Consider the following 18,051-nt stretch of genomic DNA (forward strand, 5'->3'; position numbering starts at 1 on the left):
GAGAAGATGATCTCCAGCAAGTGCCACCTCTCCATCTCTGTGGGAGATGTCCCCGATATGCTGGTGCAAAGAAGAGGGAACGCCAGGACACCTGAGAGTGGTGCCTGACTTCTGGCATCCTCTTCTTTGCAGTAAAAAGCTCAGAGCTCAGCCGCTGATCCAGAGCCATCCTGAAATGTTAGGACTGTCATTAACGTGATTAAAGCTCTAACGAAATGAGATTAAATGAGATGAAATGCGTAGACCTGGTCAGCATGCCGCACCAGGCACCTAGTGATATGTAAAGAGCTTTAAGCCTCTTCTGAAAGAAGTAAATCTTTTTCTTTCTCTCCACATAGCTCTGGCCCCAGGAGGAAGTTGGAGCAGACTGAAATTTCAATCCTGTGTGCATTTACCTCCACTCAGAGCTTCCCAGAGCTGAGGAAACTGTGTCTAGTTGGATAATGGCTGCATTTTTCATGTTGGGTTCCTGTTTTTATCTGTGGAGAAGGGTTATCTCCTGTCTAAGAACATTAAAATCACAGCAACACGATAATATCCCTGTGGGGGTCTCTAATGTACCCTGTCTGACTATCACCATTGCTCCCAGACCCATTTTGATGGTGAAGGCTTTAAATGCGGGTGGACGTCGACAGCCATTCTCATAATCTGGCTCAAAGCTGTGGTCTCACTCCTGCATGGCACTTTAAACATTTCTTGGGAAAACATAGGTATTTTTCATCATGCTGTCATGTTGGATGACACATGGTCAGTGTGTGGGGTACACAAGAGGGTCCAAGACAATGGTCAGTGGGCTTTAAAGCGCCACAAGTCTTCATCTCTGCTGGAAAGTGCATTGGAAAATGCTTAGAGGTCCCCAAAATAAATTGGTTTGAAATGTGTTTTTTCAGGCTGTGTGGGAAATAAATTACTTGATCTGGCCAGGCTTGCTAACGTCAGTGGTGGAACGCAGGACGTGAGCTGCAGGCTTAAAGAAGGAGGGGGCTTCCCACAGATGTAGTTTCCCCAGGGGTATCCAGGCCCTGGATGTCATCCTGTCCCATCTCCTCTGCCTGGCACTTCCTACACATACTGGGATGCTGGAAATGGCTGAGCTGTGAAACCGGCCCCAGCTGCAGAACAGCTGGATGTGGGCAGCACTTGGAGCAGTGCAGGGGAGCATTCCCTCCCTTGGGGTGAAGAGGCTGCAGTGGGAAACATGCCCTGCCCTGATGGTACCCGCTGATGAGCTGTACCACCGCAGCCCTGGCTCAGCTCCCCAAAGCTCTGGTGCACACACCCATGAGGACACTCATGGGCTCCAGCCAGGGTAATCTGAAGTGAAATTTCGCTCCAGCCAAATCCCTCTGTCGGTGTGAATTGAGCTAGACCCAGCCTTAGGTGGTTTGGCCCTGGCTAGCAGCCAAATGCCCACCAAAACCACTCTATCACTCACCTTTTCAGCTGGAAAGGGGAGAAAATATATATTGGGAGGGGCAGGAAATGGAGGAATGGGGTTTCAGTCAGTTCCTCACAAACTACTTTCCTTCTCCAGATCTTAACACCTCTACTTCCCCACATCCCTCCCCTCTTAGCAGACTTCACTTTAGTCATAATTTCGCTCCCTTCTTTCCCCCCATTGCAGTGCAGGGAGAGGCAGGGAATGGGGAGTGGGGATTTTCAGTCAGTTATCCCCACATCATTATCCATGGGCTGTGGGGGGCCAGCCTGCTTCACCATGGTCTTCTCCATGGGCTGCAGGGGAATCTCTCTCTGGCACCTGGAGCACCTCATTCTTCCCCCCCGTCTTTCCATGGCCTTGGAGCCTGCACAGCTCCTTACATCTTCTCACTTCCTTCTCTGGGGGCAAAATGCAGCTGCTTGTGTTTTTTTTTCCTCCTAAATGTGACTCCCAGGGGCGCTGTGACCGTCACTGATGGGCTCGGCCTTGGTCAGTGGCAGCTCTGGCCTTGAATTGGCCGATGTTTACTCTCTGGGGCCTGCAGAGAGCTTCTGGCTGCTTCTTGCAGCAGCCATTTCTGCAGCCCCCCCTTCTCTACCAGCACCCAGCTACGCAAAACTGCAACACAGCTGTGGCACAGAGCTGGGCTCTGGTATGGGCTGGTCAGACCTCCAGAGAGGGACCTCTGCCTCTGCAAGCTGGGATGTCCACTTGTTATCCCAGGCCTCTCCAGAGGACATCTGGCTGGAGAACAAGGAATGCAGACCTCGTCTGCGAGGAGAGATAACAGCCTGCAACCCTGCACTCCCCCCCAAGCATGGCAGTTTGGGGCAGACCCTCTGAAACATGTTACCATCAATTTTCCACCCTTTCAAATTGAGCTGGATGTTTCCAAAGCCCGAGGCTTAGTGGTGCATCCTTGTCAGAAATGCTTTAATATTGCCCTGCTTAAGGGCTGACACTCTGAAAGTACGTGGCCAGAGTCTACATCTTCTAGTGCCAGGCTTTGCGATCTTGACAAGCTGCCATTCCTAATTGCTAATTAATTAAGATTTGCATATGTAGTTTAAATCAGCTGACTGCAGCCGCCAACGGGACTGAGAGCGCTGACAAACCTCCCTGATGCAATGCAAAAACATCTTGGCTCCTCTGCTCAATCAGGTGAAGTTATTTTAGATTACCCATTGGCAGGAAATACTTTAGAAATACCATGAGATACTATAAATAAATAAAAAAAATTTAAAGCCTTCGATCCATAAAAATATCTGAGATTTAGGGACTATTTCCTGTCTTGTACTGAGACCAAAATGTGAAGATTGTTTACCTCCTGACAAGCTGGCAGTTCTAGGGCAGAAGGAAGGCAGCTGATGTAGATTGGTTTGATGATTTCAAGTAGTTTCATGTTAGTCTCAATTTATTTGTTTGTTTGTCTAAATTTATTCCAATGTTGAGATGAGCCCATTTGGATTCGTCTGTAGCTCTCTGGTTTGAAAATACCTTGGCAGACAGTTTTGCTTTAATAGCCATTGTTGCTTTTGCCCCCAAAAATTTCTGAGCTGGGAAAGTTTTTTTGTGACCAACTCTGTTCTGTAAATAGTTTTGGTTTTGCTGAAGCAGCATTCTGGGCAAACACAGTGTTTGGAACTCCAGATACATGGCAAGTAACTGTATTTCTGCCTGTGGATACAGGCATATTTTGTGTCTTTGCTCAACTGTGTTTACTTTAGGCAAGAAAATGAGGATTTAGTATCAACTAGTTGCACAAAACAAGCTGGGAAGATTCCATTTTGGATGTTTTGGTCCAATGGCGCTGCTAAACATCCCATGGTCTTACTTCCATGGCTCAGCCCTTCCGCTGTTTGGTGGTTGTGATCTTGGGAGATGATGGAGCCCCCAGGCATCTTCAAAGGGCTCAGAAGGAACTCCTTTTCTCAAGTGCCATCTAGTGCCCTGATCACATCACCTATCCCAAGTTCAGGCTTCAACGGCACGGTGCTCCTGGAGGACCAGTCCTTGGGCAGGCAAAAAGACCCAGAAAAACAGATGGAGAAAAGGAGCTGCACTTGACACAGAGCAACACCGGAGCAAACCCACACAGAGTTGCCTTTCACCCTGCTCGGTTGTATGGGTGGGAGATGGGCCATGTGTGTATGACCTCATGGGTCCCACCTGAGATGTTCATTCCATCACAATGGGTCTCTCTGAGTTTATTTGGCTCTGGCGGCCCCTTACCTGAAATTTTTGTGAAGCTTAAGCCTAAATCCAGCTTGATTCCTGGGCAAGCTGTGCTTTTATGGGAGCTCTGATTTTTACCTTGTTAAGCAGGGAAAGCCCAGAGCCAACATGCACTTAAAAATGTGCTTTTGCCTGGATTGCTGCTTCTGCCCAGGGTGCTGGTTGTGGCAGCTCTGGAGAATGTGCTCAGCAATCAACATAAGCCATGCCTGGGCTGGGTGACCACATGGGGAATAGCTTGAGGGTTTTACTCCTCCAGCTGAGGACTGCAAAATTGTGACATATTTAGAAAATGCATCTGAGAGCTGAAGCAGAGGTCTCTTCCACAATCACCTCACCATCTTTGATAAGCTTGGGGCTTGTTGGCCACTTCATTTTCATCCTGTGCTACAGGACTAAATTTGCTAAAGCTACCCAAAAATGGAACTGGCTGCTGGTGGGGAAGAGAAATAGGCTCAACGAGCAGCTGCTGGGCAAAAAAAAGGCCTCAGATTTGGGTGTAGAGCATTTAAAGACCTTTACAATGCTGAGACAGAAATCCATCCGAATACTGACCTCCCTGCAAAGCCCACCAAGGAGCTAGGGGTGAGCAGGAGAAGGGAGAGCAGGCCCATGGTACACAGACAAAAGATGGTTATGGGTTGGTGTTGGAGTTTGGTCTCATCGGGCCACCCCAGGCTGTAGTCAGTCCCTGGAGCTACATGAAGAAGAGGTGACACACCACAGACAGCTCCGGTTCTTTGATGCCCAGCCTGATGCCTCCAGCCCACATGGCCAGGACTCAAGCACACCTCTGAACAAAATAAAAGCTTTATTTCAGCTCTACCCTGCCCCGTTTCTAGCCTACAAAGTAAAAATGTGCCTTTTTTTTCTGGGAATTTCTGACCAACTCCAGCTGCCTCCTCCATTTGGCTGTAGCCAGAAGCAGGCTTAGAAATACCAGGTTTAATTAAAACAATCTTTTATGTTCTGATGCAAGCCTTATTTCCTCTACCTGGTGAGAAATGGCTCTTGCCTCAATCAGCAATTGAAGTCTGAGATTGCTGCGCTGAGCAGAACGGCTGCCACTTTCTGTTAATTAAAGCTCAGCTTCGGGCTCAGCCCAGGCAGCCCAAAAGCAGCTCCCAAAGTTTGTCTCTGGCCTTGCTGGAGCAGCAAAAGGGTACAGATGATAATAGCATGCAGGAGGAAACCTGCCAAGTGTCATCCCACTCCAGCAACTTCTCCTCACCCAATTTCTGCTCTCCCACTGGATGCCAGAGACCTCTCCCTACCATCATGGTGTTTTGGAGGTGCTTCTGCCCCCAGACAGGTTTCTGTGCTGGGCACAGCACTAACCCCAGGTTTCTGGGAGCAATGTTTGGAGGTGAGGAGAGTGAGGGAGGAGTTTCTCTTGGCTGGCAGATGGCTCCGCCAAGCCAGCTCTAAACAAGAGTTAAGGCTGAATTGATGGGATCAGTAAAAACAAATTTACAATAGTGGAATAAAATTACTGAAAGACAAGTGCAACATTATGCATTATTAAGACTCTGATTAACAATAAAGATTCCCTCTCACTGCATCAGCACCTTGCTTAGCTTCTTTATTCTTCTCCCATGAAGCTGCAATACCTCTCTATTATTGTTACTCGATTGCTTTGATTGCTTTCTGTAACTATTCATCTTCACCAGTCTCCAATAGGGGAAGGTGAAGGTGGAAAGAGCCCTTTCATCTGCAGCATCCCAGCTGGAAATGTCCTTGCCCTATTCTGTTGCCCCAGCATACGCCAGCCCATGAGATGGCAGGAGGTCATCATGCTGAAGGTCTCTTGTGCTCACCTGTAGCAGATACCTTCACCAAGAGATCCCTGAGTTGAGCTCACTGACCTGCTGCAGCCCCCTGAAGACACCCTTCATTAACATTTATGATGAAGTGTTAGGGACAACTGGGGACTTCAAAACCAAACGGGCTGCTACAAACAGGCTCAGGGACCTTCAGCTGAAGAGAAGCAGGAACACCTGTACAATCAAATCAGAGGCTATCTCTCCATCCCCTGACTCCTCTGGTATTTGGGGAGAGTTGCATGGGACTGGGAAGAAACTCTTCTGGTTTCACCACAGAGCCTGTGGTACATTTGTCACCATGGTGGCCAATGCAGCCCTGAAGATGCTCACCCTGGCAGCTGTGAGTGGTGGTGTGAGGGAGGTGTTGGTGCTGACTTTGTCTTTTGGCAAAGGCATGACATTCTGCCTGCTGGCCTCAGGGTTTCATTCACAGTTTCCAGTTCCAGACCAGGGACTACACAATTGAGAGGCCAGAGGAGATGAGCCTGCACCCTGCTTTGGGGCATACCAAAAAACCATGCCCGGGCAGTGACGACAGGCAGAGCTGCAGCCATTGCCAGCCAGATTGTGGCTGGAGACCCTTGTGGAGAGCTCCAGTGTCATCTCAAGACCAGAGTTCTCTCTCCTGGCAACCTCATTCCTTCTCACCACGTGTGCTCAGGCCACGCAAACCGCAGGAGATGGGGCGAGGAGCTGTTTTCCGGAAATGTTTGCAACATGTGGGCTCTTGCTCTGCTCCAGAGAGCAACTTTTCCATCAGCCAACAACAGCCCTGCCAGCAGGTTTGAATCAGATGGAGCTTCGCATAACTGAGGAGCCCACAGGATCCCACACCATCCTTCCACCAGCCCTCTGAGACTGCCCACCTCTTCCAGCCATGGGCTTGGCAGTTTCACCCCCATCTGCTCCAACCCCCAGCACCCCACAGCTGTAGCCCTGCAAAGCCACTGTCATCTGGCATGAACTCCCTGCCTTACACATCAAGGCACTGGGCTGCAATGAGCCCCTAGACAATGTCATCTCATCCTTGTGTTCTCAGAGGAGGTGAGATGACAGTGCAGGGCTGAGGTTTCAAATGCAGCATGGCCCCATGGGGCCCACAGGGGGAACATGGTGGGATGGCTGGACTGAAGATGTGGACTGAGGGAGGAGGGTCTAAAACTGTGTCTTGGGAAGCAGGTGGGATCGTCTGTCCATTGCAGCAGCCACTGGCATCGCTGGCTTTTGTTTCTGGTGCAGAAATGGCCTCCCCCATTGCTGGAGCAGAGCCCAGAGTGAAGAGAGGACCTGGAGTGATTAGCAGCAGTCTTTAGCAGCCAGCCCCAAGCCATGCACCATCATCCACAGGTCCTACAGTGTGGCTCTGGGGATGAAACAGTTTCCAGATTTTGGATCAGAAAGGAGGTTTGAAGGTCACTGAGGACTGTGATGTCACCTCCACAGTTGTGGCCATGATGTGCTTGCAAGGTCATTTCACCTCATGAAGCCCTTGCTCTTGTGGGACCCTGTGTGGCAGGAAGACTCCTCTACTCTCTCCCAGGAGTATGTGGAAATTTTGAAGGCTTCTAGTCTTTGTTCCTGAAGACATTAGACTCATTCCAAGAGTCTAAAGAGCAGGCAGGAGCAGTGCTTTGCAGCTGCAGAGAGGGAAAGGTTTTGCCATGTCCCTGGGCAGGAAAGGAGCACACAGCAGTCCTGTTACCGTCACCCAGGTGACCTGTCATTCCTTTAAGCCTCCATAACTCACCTTTGGGCTAAATTTGTTTCCTGACTGTTTTCTGGCAAGCTTGGCCACACCATCAACTACTCCTCATCTCTTCTTGCTATGGTAGCCCTTACCTTGCTGAGCCCATCAGAGACCATGTACATCTCCATGAAACACGTAGTAACTCAGGGTACCTCCATGCTCCTCAGGGTACCTCCATGCTCCTTCACCTCTTCAAGGCTTTTGCCTAAATGAAGCAGAGATTTCTAAGCAGAACTTTTCCTGCTGTGTTTTGCCAAGTGCATCCCTGAAGGCAGCACATGCATCCCATTCCCTGCAGAACCAAAGCAGCTCTGCTCTGCAGACCCCAAGGGAGCCTTGAGCTGGCACTTCACTAGCAAACTCCATCTGAGCTAGGGAGAAACCGCAGCAGCACCCAGGGTGCTGTGCTCCCAACATCCACAGCTGCAGGACCGAGTACCGAGTCAGGTCAGACACATACGCAAGAGAAGCAATTGCAGAAGCACCCTCTAATCCCAAATACAGCTGGGAGGCATGTGCTTGCCCCTGCATTCTCTAGAAAGTCCTTGAAGGGCTTATCTATCCCTAAATATTCCTCAGAGATCCCCTTGCCAAGCACAGGCCAGGTCTACCCTACTTAGTGAGCCAGAGCTGTTGTCAGAGCTGACACCACTCAAGATTTACTCCATCCTGCGTGGAAAGAAAGTCCAAACCCTCACATCTGAGTTAATGAAACAGTCTGAGGAGACAATAGTTCCTGGCGCTGCAAGAGCTTGCATTAGTGAGCCGGGGTTACAGAGAGCTCTGATCAATAAATATGTTGCCACGGCTTTTCGGAGCATCCATCACTTGTCAGGAAATGCATTTAGGCTAATACCTGCAGAGGGCATAAACCAGCCATAGGAATTAAAACCTGCCACATGCCAAATGGTAATGCACAATTTAATGATCACAGGATCTGATAAATAAGCAAAACTGTGAAATGAATAAATACACTCTGGCATCAACATCTGCAACCCAACCTGGCCACATTTAGAGCCTTGAGATTAACCTGCAAGGTGCTTCTCTGGGCTCATCTGTTTGCAGTAGATGGGCAATGAAGGCAGCAGCCTGCAGCCCTTTCCTAGGAGACCCCAAAGGACCTTCAGGCCCAGCACTTCTTGTCACCCAAAGCACTGGGGTAAATGTGAAGCTAGCAAAATTCACGTGCAGGGAAGGATGCAGCACAGGTCAGGGCAATGAGGTCTTCTCCATGCCCGTGCTGGGCAAAGCAAAACAAAGAGGCACTGAAACTGAAATGAAGCAAAAAATCTGAACATCAGAAAAGTTGGTAGCAAAGGATTATTTCTGACTGACAGGCATGAGGAGGGGGGTGGGATTTTGGGAAGACCATAGCTGCAAGGCAGGCTACAGAGAGCTGAACCTAGGACAAGAGGCTCTGGAGACCCTTTCCTTCCTCATCAGATTCATCCTATGCTTCCCTGACCATCACCAGTGCTGCCCAGGACTCTCGCTGCATTGTCCTGGAGCAGGTAGGATCAGGCAGAAGGATTTCTCTCTAACAGTTAGTGAGAAGTAATCTCTTACAAGAGTGGGATGAGAGGAGAAAACACTGCTGAGAGTGTTGCTTCTGTCATGCTCCAGCACCTATCCAGGGGACGGCTCGGCACAGGGAGGGGAGGATAAGCAGCATGAAATTAAGGAGGGGAAATTTTCAGGTCTGTAGCAAGAAAAAAAAAAATCTTGACAAGAAGATTTATGAGTCTGTGGAGAAGTTTCTCCCAAAGAAAGCCTGGGACATTTGAAACTAGATTAAACAGCGAATCCAGAGATGCAGACGGGGAACACATTTGCGCTGCAGGAGAGTCGGACTAGAGGGAGCCAAGTGAGGCACTGCCCATCGCTAATTTATTCCTGATCTGTTGTGTTATCTATTCATGCTCTCTCACCACATCCATCATCTGACTCTCTCTGGTGCTTGCAAACATGGAAGGGGATATCCTCGGACAGCATGGATCGGGGATCATTAAACATCCCCCTCTGTCTGCTTCAAGACCAGCTAAATCTCCTTGGCAGCATCAGTAGCTCAAGCACAGCCCTGTTCTTCCTGTGTCAAAGTAGCCTTCATGAGGTGGTCAGTGGGGCTTCAGGAAGAGCTTCAGGAAGAGCTATTACAACATATGCAAGGAGATGGGACGTAGAGCAGCTGCAATTTGGGCAACCCCCACTTCTCTAGACCATAGCCAGTAAAGATAAATGGCTACAGCAGCACTCAAACTTCATGGGGGCAGGAAGAAAAGGGCCATGCACCCTTTAGGATTGAAGTTGGGCATCTGTTCCTCAAAACCATGCTGAAGGCACTGTCTCACTTCAAGCCACACTGTCAGTCACCATGATCAGGACCACCTCCATCTCCTGGGACTCACCACATCAGGACCTACTTGTAGCTGCCCTGGGCACAGCCTGGCCAGCACATGAACCATAGACCTCTGCTGAGCTCACCTCAGCTCTCTGTGGGCCCAAGCTATCAGGTCACACAAAGGCCTCCTCAGCCAGCCTCTGCTGCAAGCTCGGTCAGGAAAACCTATGCACAAGAGGTGGAAGTGGGGAATCCAAGACCATGAGAGCACAGATGCCTGAGCCAAGCCCTTCATGTGAGGAAAGCGTAATAGCTTCAGTTCAGTAGTTCAGACTCTCTAGTGCTTCTGCTGCTGCAGATAACAGCCCGCTGCTAGAAAGCTGAGACCCTGTGGGAGCTCATGAGGTGACTCAAGGATGCAAAAGGTCTCAGGTTTGGCTTTTGATGCCTTCCCAAGTGCTGAAGCTATTCCCTGAGTAGCAACTCGGGCCTACCCACAGTCCTGTCCCACACCCTTGGCGTGTCCCTCCTTGGACACTGCTGTGCCAGGGCACAGCAAGTCCACTCACAGAGCTGATACAGCTGAAATGAACCTGGCACACCCCACTCCTCAAAAAATGTTATTTTCAGCCAAAGCAGTGCCATTAGTGGGCTCACCATGCAGTCACAAGGGCACTGGTGATGGAGGATCCAATGGGGTGGGATTGTGTCTGGCAGGAGGGCGGTACATGACAACCCTCTCTCAATTTATGCTGCTCTGTTGTTGCTGACTTCAGCCAACATCTGCATGGCCTTTCAATCAATCTGTGCCCTCATTGTCCCCCCAGACCAACACCATTAAAGACACCTAAGGAACACACACTGCCTTTCCTAAAGAGCCCTTGGAAACATTTGCTAGGGCAGAAAAATTTGGAAGAAAACATCTTGAACCCCCCCCCTCCACATCACATGCCTTTGAGCCCTGTGAGCCAGGCTCACTGGTGCTCTTCGGCTGCTTGCTTGCCTTCCTTCAGAGAGTGCATCCCTCGTCTTGCAAACACCCTCACCCCTGTGCAACGTCACCTCCAGCTCTCACAGCACACTCTCCCTGATTTGATTATACCACAAGCAGTTTGCTTTCTGATTAGCCCTCCAGTTCCCTGCTGCAATCCTGCGACTGTCCTGTCGCAGAGTTGCGGGTGGTTAACAGCTCTCCAGCCTGACCTCCATCAGTCCGTCAGTCTGCTCTGTCACCATCCCTCCCCAAGCCAGGAGTAGAAACATGCCTTGGTCATCACTGGGATGACAGCTACACCCACATTTCTGGGGAAGATTTGCCTTTCCCTGTCTATCTCCACCTAAAACTGATTTTTGACCCCTGGGAGTGTCAGGCTACCCCAAAGAGGCAGGATTTCCATCTCTTGGCATCCCCAATATCAGTGCCCTCTGAGAGAGCTGCAAAAGCTGTAGACCCTGTTTGTGGCTCTCTGCCAAGTCCCCTTCCAGACTGTGCCACCTACGTGGAATAATTTTGGAAACCTCTTCTGACACCGTGTAATCAGGCAGTGAAATGTAAGAGGGAGCTCTCATTCCTAGCTCCTGTGTCATGACAGGTGAAGAATTAGGAAAAATTATAACCCAGCACAGATTCAAATGAGAAAATTGGCCCCTGTCTTTCCAGGACCCTCATCACTACAAACACAGAAGTGCTGCCTTCCCCTCCCAGCCTCAGCATGTAACAGCAGAAGGGAGATGGGCCTGAAAATGCCTTCACAGCCCCGAGGCATCTGTACCTGCCACATGATGGAAGCTGTGGATTCCAAAGGCATGTGGCATGGCCATCCCTGATGTGTAGCAGTGGGATGGGAAGGAAGCAGCCCCCAGGTCCCCATGCTGCCTGTGGTGCATGAGAGGGCAGTGGTCATACTGCTGATATGCCCACACCTCGAGAAGTGCAGCCCAGCTACACGTTCATGGCGTTGTGTGCATCTGTCTCACCAAACATCCCCAGAGTCCCAGCAGCAAAGGAATGAACAAATTTAGAGATATTAATGTGTCTTGCACAAATACAGAACAGATGTTCCTGCAAGAACCCGAAAAAATACGTAATTAAGAAATAGATAGAGGAATCCTGTTCCTTTGTACTTTGGGTTTTTTCCCTGGAAAGGCTGTCAAGAGCCTGAAGGCTGCGTCAGTGGCTCCCTGCAATGTCTCAGCATGGGACGGGTGAAAGATCCAGGATGCACCAACCCCCTTTTGGGATGAGTTATCCAAAAGCTGGACTCTTTTATTTGACATCTGCTGCAAGCAAAGCCAACCCAAGGAAGGGAAGAGCTCTTCTGTTTCACCATCTTGCAGTAATTCAGGATAATCGAGGGAAAAAAGCACAAAACAACCCCAAAGCCCGAAGGAGCGGGGGAAGAGAGAACAACTCACAAGAAGAAAAGGAATCAACCATTCCTAAACACAGAGCGGCAGCACAGCCAAACCAAACAGTAATGATTCATTGACCTGTCTTCACCCTTCGTTTTTCCTATAATGAGCAAAGAAACCACAGAAATGTGGAGCCGAGGTCTCTCTCTGCTCCCAAGGAACAGGGAGGAGGATGTACAAGTCACCGCTGCCCTTTGGCAGGTTCCATCATGGTTCAGCTCCTGTATGCTCAGTCCAGCCCCACTGTCAGCCTCCTTGCCCATCTCACCTCATCTCCATTAATCCACCGTACTCATTACTGCCTTGCTTGCCCAGGCTTGCTTTCCCCCACCAACTGCAGTGTGGAGATGGAAGCAGGTACCGCAGCCAGGTCTCTGCTTCTGACTTTGGTGGAGCCAGCTGGACAACACAGACGTGTGGTCCCCTGCCAGCTCCACTGGCAGCCCGGCCTGCTGTCACCCAAGCCAGCGGTGGAGCCATCTCCGTGCCAGACCTGAGCGGCGCTGGCTTGGGAGCAGATGCAGAATCCATCTGACCACCACCGGGCAGCACCCTCCATCCAAGAGCCGAAGAGACATGGCTGGGGCCTCCCTGGAGAGGGAGGGGGGCTGAAGACCAGAGCTCAGCTGGCTTGTTGAACACGACAGAAAGCCTGAAAACCACGGATGGACTTGTATTCTGCAAACAGCTGCAAAAGCTCACGACACTTCTTCCCCCACCCCAAAGGTTCGGGAGCCCTCATGCTTCCTGCCTGCAGCGCAGCTAGGGAAGGGGTTGTGCTCTCCCTTCCTGAGCCACAACACACAGAGCCCACTGGGTTGAGCTCAGTAGCAGATTGAAAAGGTGGCAGACCCCCACCCTGGACAGTAGGGCTGGTTCCCCAGTAGTGCTGCAAGACAGCAGCCTCTAACAAGGGACAGTAGAGAGCAACAGCATCATCCTCCCCACCTCACGGACCCCAGAACTGCCTTGTGTCCCCAGATGAGCTCCCCCAAACAGTATGGAGATCACCTATGGCCCAGGCCTTCCAGGAGAGGGGTGTCCTTAAAGGCTTTGGGATGTTGCCTTCCTCATTCCACCACTGTGTGATGGAGTGTCAGGGGGGTCCACCACTTCTTTACACTGTAGCCTGCAGAGGAAGGACAATTCAGTGTTTGTCAAGGTGTCTCTGAGTCCACGTTCACTCACTGATTTGTTATGCATCTTGAGGGGCTCAAAGCCCTCCTTAAAGCAACAAGTTGCTTCTCTCTGTCCCACCAGAAGGTTGGTAGCCTCCCAAGGCTCGCCAACAGGTGAGCAGCTCAGAGTTAGATCGAATCCCAGGGGATCCCAAGCCAGAAATTCAATAAAGGGATGAGAAGTCCATTTCCCAAAATGGTTTAATTCCAAGGGTGCACCCAGAGCCCACTAAATCCCATCATGGGGAATCACAGCAACCAGACAGCAGAGACCTCCTCTCTACAGAGACACTGCAGGAGATAGGACTATAATCTGAGCTTGTCACCGAGGAAGGTTTCATCTAAGCCTCCATCCTTTCTCAGAATATCTGCATTCCTCCCCCTGTGGCAGCAGGGAGCTGGCCTCACTACCCTGTCGCTCAGTAGCCCAGGCCAGGCGTTGCATGGGTCTCATGAGGACTGGTCCTGCCAGCTGGCTAATGATGTCCTCTCTTGTTCAAAGCCGCGCTCCAGTCGCTGCAGCCCTTAAGGGATATGAAAAAAATTCAATCAGATCCAGCAGCTCAATAACACTTTGCCTTGGACTTCTGCAGAGAAGCAGCAAGGACCAGAGGGAGCAGTAAGAGATGCAGGAGAGCTGAAGTGGGGCATTCCTCCTGGTTATATTTCATTTTGATGCTGTATCTGCAGCTTCCCATTTGAGCCGGGGAGAGAAGAGACAAATCGCCGAAGACAAGGTGCTTTATGAGAGTTTAGTTCCCCCTTCCGTGGCCCCTGGGGGTTCTTCCCTCACTGCCCCCAGGCCTCTGAGTGAATGTGAGGTTTGCAGAGGTTGCTCACCCTCTCTGAGCAGAAATACAACTGTTTGCTCAGCTTCTCGGGGCGGGTGCTGGTTATCTTGTTAGATTTGTAAGAGCATTTAACAGGTTGCTTAGCTGTGTGCCCTTGAAATATCTCAGGCAGCATCTTCCAAATGTACCATCGGCATCATGCTGGGCTCAAGCTAATTATCTCCATCTCCCAGCAGGATAATTGGCTTGGTCTGGTGCAGTGCTGACCCAACCACACGGCTGCCTCCACAGTTACATCTGTGTCTGCCTGCCTCAAAGCCTGGGCAGACACCAACCCCATCATTGCCCACTGCCCTCCCCTCCCCAGTCCCTTGCTGTGCCCAGATGTGGCGACAGCAAAACAACCACTGTGGGGATGGGCACTTGCCCAGACCAAGACTTCACCTCTCCTGGCACAGAGGCTGTAGTGCCCATGCAGGGGCCCAAAACATTCCAGGTTTTCAAGGGCATTCTTGACATCTCTTGGCCATTCCCTCTGCCATTCCCTCTGCCAAGGATGGAAGTATCAAAGGCATGTCAAAGAGTCCTTCAGGGTCACGAGGGAGTTCACAACTCTAAAAAACACATCCTTCAGGCCCTATCCTTGGGCCATCACAAAAGCTCCTCTTCTTCTTTGCCCTCCTTTATGCTCAAATTGGTGCTACCCGGCCTCTCCTTAACAATCCCCACCAGATCACTTGCTTATCCCTCATTAGACTCATTTTTGGTCTGCAAAGGCAAGATGTCCCAAGCAGATCCTGCTGGACCTCCTCATCCCTTCCATGCTGAAGTCCATGTCCCATAGGATCTCCCTACACTGGGACTGCTCCTGGTCAAACAGAGGAGACAATGGGAACGTGGTCTTGCCATGTTGGGCATGATTGTCCAGGAAGACACCACAGTCCATTAACAAGCCAGACTCCTTGCCTTCCCTCCCCATAGAGTCAAGGCCAGTGGACAGCCCTGGCAGGGCCATCGAAGCAGGTGGGGAAAGGGGCCAGACAGGAGACAGGATAACCATGTGGGATGGGGGCAGACACCCAAAGGAGCAGTAAATGTCACCAGTGCAAACCATGTGTCATTGTTAGCATGTTCCAGCTCGTTGCACCTCCTGTGCAATTCATAACCACTTAACAAGGCCGCTGATGGCAAATTAGCCAAACATCAGTAAGCAGGGAATGTGGTCGTCACGTTCATTCTGTTAACTGGTGGCTAATTATCTCATTGTGCCTCCCATGTACTAATTGCAAACTAACTGTCTCCCATAGCCTACCAATATCATTTAAGCTTTAGGAAGGATCCAGGCAGCAGATGTATTTTCCCAGTCCTTTTCTTGCTTCTGTACATACCCTTGGAGTTACAACTGCAGTACCGTGGAGGTGCCTTCCCCATTTCTGTTAATGGAGACAGCAGTTTGGAGAGGAGCTTTCTGCATTCATACCATGGCCCTCAGCTTCATCAGAGGGTTAGAGGACATTGCCAGTGTCGCTTTGGGGAATGGAGGAGTATGTCTGGGAGCACAGCTAAGAGGCTTCAAGCTATAAGCAGCAGTCAAGCAGTCAGTGCAGGAAGCAAGGACCTCCCTGCCCAATGGGTTGCAGATAGCTAGAGATACAGGGAAAGACAAGGTATGTGGACATCCTGTCCCATGCAGAACTGTTTGCTTGGGGTTTGGATGAAGTGTGGGGACACAGGACTGGGCACATGTTCCAGAGCAGAGGAGGTAAGAAACTCAATGTGAGCTGGTAACATGCATTTGCAGCGCAGAAAGCCAACCACATCCTGGGCTGAATCAAAAGCAGCGTGACCAGCAGGTCAAGGGAGAGGATTCTGCTTCTCAATTCTGCTCTCCTGATACCCCACCTGCAGTACTGTGTCCAGCTCTGGGGTCCCCAGTACGAGATAGACATGGAGCTGTTGGAGTAAGTCCAGAGGGCTGCAACACATCTATGAAGCCAGGCTGGGAGAGTTGGGCTTATTCAGCCTGGAGAAGAGAAGCCTCTGGGGAGACCTTACAGCAGCCTTCAGTACCTGAAGAGGCCAAAAGGAAAGCTGAAGCTGGACTGGTTGCAAGGGCACAGAGTGACAGGACAAGGGAAATGGCTTTAAACTAAAAGAGGGTGGATTTAGATTAGACATTAGGAAAATTAGGAAAAAATTCTTCACTGTGAGGGTGAAGACACTGGCACAAGTTTTCCAGAGAAGTAATGGATGCTGCCTCCCTGTCAGTGTTCAAGGGCAGGGACTCCTGATCTAGTGGAGGATGTCCCTGAGCATGGCAGGGGGATGGGACTAGATGATCTTTGAGGTACCTTCCAACCCCAGCCAGTCCATGATTCTATGAACAGCTGCTTTCTGAGCATGGCAGGTGCTAGAAGGTAAACCCTGGAGATATTTCACCCAGCTACATGTGCTGTGCTCCATACTGGGAAAACTGTAAACACTGTGTTTAGCCAGACACAGATGCAATTTGCCCCTGGAACACTCCAAAATGCAGCTCCAGGCAATGCAGCAGGGCCCCACAAGAAGGGCAGTGCCCTTCAGCCAGCTTTTTTTGCTGCACCTTGCCCTCCCCACCACCTTGTGCCCACAGTGTGTCTAAAGATGGAAGGACACTCCTGGGCTCCCAGAATTTGGAAGAGCTATTTCCCCATCTGGACCAAGCCAGACGATATCTCCTGTGTGTGCAAATGGTCACTTGCTGGAAGGAAGAAGTTCTGAGATGAGAGGCAGGAGGGGAAGGACTCTTGAAAGTATCCTTGAGCACCAGGGATAATGAAGTGGGCTTCCTGCCAAATTCTCCAGATGTTTAATTAATACTGTAAGACCCCTGCTCATCTGGCTGATCCCAGTGCAAAAGGATCCCCAGCTCAGCCTCAGCTCTGCAATGGGATGGAGGCAGCCAGTGAGCTGTGGGGCTTGGAGCTCTGCCCACTGGCCCTTCTCCTCCTGCCTGATCTGGGTACCCAATGTCTCTGCCGGCTGAGGAACAGTGAGACACAAAACTTAACATCTTCCCTTTTGGCTCTGGGTCTTCTGAAGGCATACAAGAACGCATTGGTGTTGGGGACCACTGCTGGCACAGCAGGGCTGGTCATGGGGGACTGTTCAGAGCAGGCAAACAGACTCCAGCATTGCAAGCTGCCAAGTTACTAATGAAGAGGTCAATTCAACTGCTGCACAAGCAAAGGTTGATAGTAAGAGAATTAAAAGAAAGCCTGAAAGATGTTTCCTTCCCAGCTCATCAGCCTTATTTGCTGGCTGAAGAGCCATTTCTCCCCAAAAGGACCAAAGAAAGGTGTCTCATGGATTCCGATGGATACATAATCCTTCTCCTGACAGAGCAGATAAGGCAGAGTTGTCTGCTGCACTCCACCACAGTAAGGGACCAGCCAAGCCACCTATCTGAGGGTTCAGAAGGGAGAACAAGGGACCTCCTCCTGGCAGAGGAGGAGGGGTGGGTGGTGATGAGAACAACTGTGCTCTTGATTTTTAGTCTGAAGGACACCTCCAGGCTGCCTTTCTACCATAGCCCAGGGGGCTCTTTGAAACCAAATTAGCATTTACAGAGCATTTCCACACGGGATGCTGAGATGAGATTTTTGGCATCAGAGAGGATTTTGCACAGAGCAGCTTGTCCCTCAGCCCACAAAAGGAGTCGTAACACTTCACAGTATCCTCTGAGCCAAAACCCACATGTAATGTGACCATCACATACGTGCAGGGATGGCAAAAGTCCACACTGTCAGCGTTCACTTGGGAAAAGCAAATGACATTGCGAACACTCTGTAAAGGAATCTAAACCAGATAAGGAGTCAAAGAGATCAATCTTGTGCAGGCTATTGAAGATGCCCTTTGCCAAGTCCTAGCACGGGCACATTCCTCCTTGCAGGAAAAGACCTTTCAAAGGCCACGCAGGTTAAATATCAGGGCATGGGAGGAAAGGGGACAGTCTTTGCACATTGACATCTTGTCCATCTGAGGCATTAAAAAATAGCACAGGCTCTGGCAGGTTAAATGTAAATACACAATAAGGAAGCCAGAAAA

The sequence above is a fragment of the Gallinula chloropus genome (assembly GCF_964237585.1).
Source record: "Gallinula chloropus genome assembly, chromosome: Z".
Classification (NCBI taxonomy): Eukaryota; Metazoa; Chordata; class Aves; order Gruiformes; family Rallidae; genus Gallinula; species Gallinula chloropus.